Source organism: Herpailurus yagouaroundi, unplaced genomic scaffold, assembly GCF_014898765.1.
Source record: "Herpailurus yagouaroundi ecotype Mexico unplaced genomic scaffold, PumYag 141, whole genome shotgun sequence".
NCBI classification, from domain to species: Eukaryota; Metazoa; Chordata; class Mammalia; order Carnivora; family Felidae; genus Herpailurus; species Herpailurus yagouaroundi.
In genome coordinates, this window is record NW_024412396.1 from 8,810,990 (window position 1) to 8,819,096 (window position 8,107).

Genomic DNA, 8,107 nt, shown 5'->3' on the forward strand with positions numbered 1-8,107 from the left:
CAGTTACATGATACTTAAAGGCACTTAGATGTCCTACTTAGGAAGAAAGTAAACTAGGTAAATAACTGTTACTTATACTCTGGTTTCTCAGTAGTATGAAAGATTCTCATGGGGTGTTGGACATTATTGAGAAGGAGGCAGGACAGGAGAGAAAATTCTAAAGAAGCCCTGAATAATGAAAATTAGTTTTAAGAAGTTGATAAATTACTGAATGGAAAAGAATGAATAAAGAGAAACAAGAAAAAAAATTAAACAACTGGAGCTCCCCATAAGAAGCAGAAAATTCACATGGACTTGGTAATTGCAATTTCTGTGGCAGACACCGGAGATCTGACATTTTGCCAACTGCTACCCACTCTTGCTGAATGCAGAGAATGAGCAATAGATAATGTCTGCAAGAAACCTGATATGTATCTCCATGACTTCAAAATAATACATAGAAAACTTGAAGGGTTTTTAGAGAATTCAGTGCTTTTAATCCCTTCTGGATGTTTGGACTTTGGAAAAGAAGAGAGGATATAGAAAATGAATAACTGTTTATACACATTGTATACATGAAGTGGGATTTCATTGTTTGAATTGTGGGTAACATTCCTGGAACAATGGGACTTCCAGCAGTGTTGGGAATACTATCTTAGAAAAGAAGGTTCAATACCCTAATTAGGCCTCCATGTAAAAGTGATTTGGGTATGGAGAAGTATATGGAGGTACTTACAACCATTTCCAGAGATAAATCTAATTCTGTAGGATATTCTCTAAAAGAGGGATGCATATTGAAATAATTTTGAAAATAACTGCACAAATTTCATTTTTTGTTATAGCTTATAAATTAAATTAGCACTTAAATTCCCAATACAAATTAGCATTTAAAGGCACTGAGAACTGCTACAAAAATTTTATTTCATTTAACCCAATACTTTCTAGATATTTTTGACCTCAGAATCCCACCTTGTTTGTTACTGTTATTGTAGTTTTTTATCATGTAGCATATCTTAACATTTCATATAGCTAGTGTTCCACAGAACACCCTTTGGGAAACAGTGCTATATAACAAATGTAAAAGAAATTAGGTTATAAGTTGAAGGTAAAGAACATTTCTCTGCTAATTAAAAGCAGATACTTTGAAGAAGAGCATGAATGTCAAAAACAGATGCATAATATTGGGAGTGTCCACTAATTCACAATTAATAATCAGGAAGAGGATCAAGAATAATCTGACTTGAAGGGAAGTCAGTCTGGAAGCACTATATGCTTTGTCCAGAAGATATGGACAACAGAGAAAGAAAAGTGAGCAGAAAAGACATGCAGTTCTATACCTGAAAGGGTCTTATCCTCTGGAACAACCATTTTACAGTCTAAGAAACTGAGGAACAGAGAAATGATATACCAATGTGGAAATGAGAAATTGGAAAGAGAAAGTATGGTACCAGGCTGTTCTCCTTTTTATATAATTGAACACTGGAAGTTGTAAGCATGAGGATAAAGATAATGGATGGATAGATGATAGATGATTAATATATATGATAAAAACATTTTATATTGCTTAATAGTGTTCACAAATTACAGTCTGTAAGATCAGGTTAAATAAGGATAATGTGACGAAACTGGCATAACAGAAAAACAAGTTCCTGTTGGAGACACCAAACATACAGACATCTGCCAAAAATCTTCTAAAACCTGAGCATTTGATAAAATCTTGCCTATCTTGCTAATATTTTCATGGGAAATAAAAAAGGGGGGAGACATGTTTAGTTCATCAAGAAAAAAATAAAATTGATCTGTTCTTTAAGACAGCAGATTTTAAAAATTCAGAGAAAAAACAGGTGGGATTGTAGAGTTACAGACCCCAAAAAAGACAGGAGGCCTTTGAAGACAAGCTTTCAACTATAAAATCATAATGATCCAGGTGAGGACTAAACTCAGACACCAATGTGATCACATGTTAACTTCTAGATGAATATAGATCTGCAAAGAGAATGAACAAAAATAGATACAAGTTATATGAACAAGAATACAAATAAATAAAGATTATTTTAATCTAAAAGCAAGTACTTGCTGTACATAAGAATGCTGTTTTGGACACACATGGCTGGCTTAGTCAGTAGAGCCTGTGACTCTTAATCTTGGGTTGGGGCAGTGAGTTCAAGAGCCATCTTTGGCATAGAGCTTACTTGAAAAAAAAAAAGTGTTAGGTTTTTAAACACTTTCCCACCCCCTTAATAATTAATATACAGGCAAAAATTGAATTTTTCACTTTAATTTTTACTTATGAGAGATTAAATATTTTAATGTCCTTATTGGTCACTTGTATGTTTTCTTTCTGGATATTTTCCTTCTCTACACGTTAACAAATGAGAGATTGTTATATACAAAGAATGTCATTCCTGGGACGCCTGTGTGGCTCAGTCGGTTAAGCGTCTGACTCTTGGTTTCAGCTCAAGTCATGATCTCACAGGTTCATGAGTTCAAGCCCCACATCAGGCTCTGTGCTGCTAGTGCAGAGCCCACTTTGGATTCTCTCTCTCTCCCTCTCTCTCTCTGCCCCTCCCTCACACGTGCTCTCTCTCTCTCTCTCTCAAAATACATAAATAAAATTTAAAAAAAATAAAATTTATTGTGCGAATATTGAAGCTTTTACTTTGCACACATGCAAGATACCTATGTTTACATTTTTATTATACCATTTTTTTGTTGTTGCTAGACTTGATTCCCGGAACATCATTCCTTCCTGGACAATAATACTTTGACTCTGCTGTTCTAATAAGAACTAAAATCTGCTGGCTCCAAGGTATAAAATTTACTCAGGTTCCCCACAGAAAACAGAATAAAACACTCTTTCCTTGAACTTAAATATACTCAAAGGCTATTGCTTACAATTGCCAACTTTAATTGTGCACATCAGCTTTTATTAAGTCAATCCACATTCAAATTCAGAAAACATTAATAGTAGCACATTTCTTTTTATAAAGGTGCAATTCTTCTAATTCTGGCTTCAAGCCCCATTGGTTCCAGGGATACAAACTTTTTCTTCCTTCTTATTGGATTTTATGTGTTGTCATAGCCTAACATGTTCCAGCTATGACTATCAAATACATTCCATTAGTTGATAATATTCCATAACCTAATTTATTCTTCGTACATGTCATTTTGTGAGATTCAACATTATTTTATTCAGTCCATTTTATAAAGCACGGACTAAATTTTTAAAAATTAATACGAAAGAATAAATGAGGTGCCATTAATCCAAAGTTACTTTTTGGGTTCCTTCCTGGAAAAAAAAAATTTTTGAGCTGAAATTTCTTCTGTGTGGTTTCTGATGCTTGATTTGGAAAATGAAATTTTTAAGGGAAACAATCTGGCAGATTTACTTCTTAGTGACACAACCAGGAAAAATAGTTTTAATAGTTTAAGAAAAAATAATTTGCTTTTCTTGGCTTAGAAAAATTTTAAATGGAATTATTTCTAAAATTCACATATTACTGTAAAATTTGTATGGCACTAGGATGAAAAGATGCATAATTAAAATGAGGTCATTTTTATGGAATTGAATCCATATTTTATCTAATCATCACCCTGCATTTTCTTTGTTAATTCTTATCCTCAAACATACAAACCTAAAAAGCCATATTGTTGCAACCACAGTAAACCTCCTTTCCCATACTTTACTATCTTTAAATTGAATTATTTACACACTTAATCTCACATGTATTGAAAACTAAAAATCTCTGTCTCAGACAGCATTAAGTAGAATATTTACTTCTTGATTAAATATTAATTTATTTATTTTAAATATATAAATTATTTATATTTATGTAATATCATATGTCCTTTTCATAAATATATTTTGTTTTGTTCTGTCAACCAGACTGCCTAGGAAAAGTGAAGTCCTCGTAAACTGAAAAATAAAAAATCATTACATTTTCGATTTGTTTGAGAATGTACTTAAGAAAAAAATTATGTACATACTCTTTTGTATGAAAGAAGAACATTCTAGAATTCCTTAACCTTTGCACTTTGCTTCTCTGGTTGAATGCCAAAGTGGACAAGTGTAGATAATGGGATTTAAATGCTTGTTAGTTTGTCCATGCAACAGCTATCCTATGACTGTCCAATATATCTTTGTCTTCTCTTTATTTCAATATATGGTCATCTATATCTGACCTTACAAGTTGAACTTTTTTTTTTTTTTTTCAGAGAATGCGTGGGGTGGGGAGCAGAGAGAGCCTGGGGACAGAGGATCCAATGTGGGCTCTGCACAGACAGCAGAGCCAGATGCTGATGCCAGGCTCAAACTCATGAGCCAAGCTGTGAGATCATAACCTGAGCTGAAGTCAGATGCTTAACCACTGAGCCACCCCAGGCACCCCACAAGTTGAACTTTTTAAAAATTTAGTTACTGAAATAAATTTTGCTTGCTTTGGAGAAATAAACAATTTAAATCATCAATGAGGAAGAGTCATCTTAACCTTTATTTCCTTTACCAAATATATTTTCTTTATTTTTATATAGAATATTAAATACTTCATAATTAGGTGATAAAAAGTATTTACATGATTTTAATTAATGATTTGTCATCTGTGTCCTTTCAAAAAACAAACTGTTTTAATGAATGGAAAAATCAAAATAAATAAGTAGCACAAACATTTTAGCTAATATCCATAATTTCTACTGTAACATTTAGCTTTAACTTTCTTCACAGGCAAAACAAAAGAAAGAAAACAATGCATTCCTCTTTCTTATTGTCTGATTTTATTTTTTTTATTTAATTATTATTATTTATTTTATTTTATTTAAACCCAAGTTAGTTAATACATAGTATAATAATGATTTCAGGGGCACCTGCTCCTACTCTCTCTCTCTCTCCCTCAAAAATAAACATTAAAAATTTTTTTAAAATAATGATTTCAATATTATCATATTTTAAACAAAAATTTTAGATGAAATTATCACAGGTGTCCATATTATACAAGATATGGAAAAACTCTTGATTTACATACACTCTAAATTTCCTAAGAGCAGTACTCTTTGTTTTATTTACCTTCTATCCCTTAGTACCAGAATAAATACTTATTTATAAAATATTTATATAATACTTATAAATACAGAATAAATACTTATTAATGTGCTTTTGGAATAAATTGTTCAACTACACTTTGAAGATTAAAAATTTACAAACATTTTTTGCAAGGTAGTAGTCTTTTATATCTACCCTATTTATTTAAAAGCCCAAGTCACAGAAACCAACTCTAAATCAGACAGACATTTCCTTTCTTTTTTATTTTTTTAATGTTTACTTTTGAGAGAGAGAGAGAGACAGAGTAGGAGCAGGAGAAGGACAGAGAGAGAGGAAGACACAGAATCCCAAGCAGGCTCCAGGCTCTGAGCTGTCAGCACAGAATCCAACACAGGAGTCGAACCCACGAACTACGAGATCATGACCTGAGCTCAAGTCAGATGCTTAACTGACTGAGTCACCCAGGCGCCCCCAGACAGACATTTCCTTGTGGGACTCGGTTAATGAGGTTCAGACAAATTCTATTCTTGTGATCTAGTCAGACCCACGCAGATTGGCATAGTCAGTTAGCACTGCGCGCAGATATGCTTATAGGACTTTCTTAGGGCTATTACCCTAGCACCCATCACATGGTATTGATTTTGCTTACATCCTACACCTGTGGGAACCATTTTATAACCATGTCCACATACCCCTCCTCAAGTGTCTCCAGAACCATACCTGACATAGAATAGATGCTGATACTTGGTAATAGTTCAATAACTGTTTACTGAATGAATCAATGACTTGAGTTTAAAATGCCTCCAAAAAATAATGGTTAGCATAATCTAATGGCTTAGCTTCCCAAAAATCAACCACCTCAGCGTGGAATAACATGTATTGTTATTTTCCTGACTATAAAAGTAATACATGTTAATTTTAAAAATTAGGAGAAAACAAAAATGTAAATTAAAAAAATATTTATAAATCTCCTCAGAGTTAACATTAAGTGGAATCATATTAAAATATTGTTGTTTATCTGATTTTTAAATTTAATACACCAAGTATTAGTCTGAAGTCATTAAATATTTTTCAGAAACATTTGTGATGGCTGCAGAATATTCTACAATATGGTTTGTGACTCCACATAGTTGAATATTTTCTTTCTTTCTTTCTTTCTTTCTTTCTTTCTTTCTTTCTTTCTTTTTTTTTGGCTGACACATTTTTTTAATGTGAATAATAGCACTATTACTTGGGCAGAAAATATATTCATAAATTGAAAAAAGATTTAGAAATGTAGTTATAAGAAAAAATATGAATAAGACTAATAAATTGTAGGAGGGATTTACTCTGCTAACAAGGATTATATCTAGCGGGTATTAAAATAGAATAATTTAAAGATGCACAAAATTTCAAAGAATTCATGATGGTGAAACACATTTAGCTGACATAAAATCTAAAACCCCATTTTTTAAAGTAGCAAGACATTTTACAGGTTTTTTTTAATTGAATATCCAAATCAAATTTGACACCTCAGGAGAACATCAGCTCTGCTGTCAGAAATCAAAACAGTGATGTATGCTATATTTGGAAAGTAAGTAATAGAATATAAATATATACATATATATTTTACTGTATTTTATTATGACAGAAATTAATTAACTTCATGAAATAACACTGACAAATGAAATTGTAAAGTATTTGCTTTGCTACTTTCCAACCATACTTTTTGTTAATTGGCTGGAAATCTACGTGCCAATCTAATTTTCTTAATGTTAAAGTATAGTACTTTAAAAATGATAAGCACATGGTTCAAAAGCAGATGGAAAAAAGGACATTTAAAATGTTTAAAACCTACTAAGTTATGTTAAATGAAAACTCTTTTTTTTAAGAATTTTTTTAATTTTTAAAAATTTTTAAATTTTTTTTTTACTTTTGAGACAGACAGAGCACGAGTTGGGGAGGGGCAGAGAGAGAGTGGGAGACACAGAATCCCAAGCAGGGATCAGCCTCTGAGCTGTCAGCACAGAGCTGGATACACGGCTCAAACCCATGAAACAGGAGATCATGACCTGAGCTGAAGTCAGACGCTTAATCAACTGAGCCCCAAATGAAAACTTTCTATTTTAAAAACCGATCCCAGGGGCGCCGGGGTGGCTTGGTCAGTTGAGCATCCAACTTCAGCTCAGGTCATGATCTCGCGGTCCGTGGGTTTGAGCCCCACATCGGGTTCTGTGCTGACAGCTCGGAGCCTGGAGCCTGCTTTGGATTCTATCTCCCTCTCTCTGTCCCTCCTCCTCTTGCACTCTGTGTCTCTCTCTCTCAAAAATAAATTTAAAAAACATTTATAAATAAACAAACAAACAAACAAACAAACTGATCCCAATATTCAAACTTAGAAAGTTATAGGTTACTTTTACTTTTATTTTTTGTATTTTTTTAAATTAAAGTATAGTTGACACATAATGTTACATTAGTTTCAGGTATACAACATAATGAATTGATAACTATTAAGTCATAGATCATGGAGTAAGGACACAATTGATTAAATAATCCAGTCTTCAGTTTAAAACCTAATTAAACAATACTATCCTATTTTGCCTAGAATATTTGTTTGGTTCATCCCCAAATTATGTCAGTATAATATTTCTAACTGATCTGTATTCTTAGATACCGTTAAACTGCATAACTGTGAAGCACAGCCTTGAAACAACCTGGGAATGGCTAGCTGCTTTTGAACAAATATCACACACACACACACACACACACACACACACACACACACACAGACACCCACACACACAGCACTTCACTGTGTTAGCCAAACTTAAACTATGGTCATCGTAAAACAGTTCTTCTCAGACTCATCTCAAAATCTTAACTTGTAGAATTCATTTTTTAAAAACAGAATGGTAAATGTGGCTATTAGGGATTTAATTATGCCCCTACCAAAATTCATATGTTTGGGCACCTGGGTGGTTCAGTCAGTTAAACGCTGTACTCTTGATTTCAGCACAGGTCATGATCTCATGGTTTGTGAGATCAAGCCCTGTATCGGGTGTGGATCCTGACTGGGATTCTCTCTCTCCCTCATTCTCTGCCCATGTCACACTT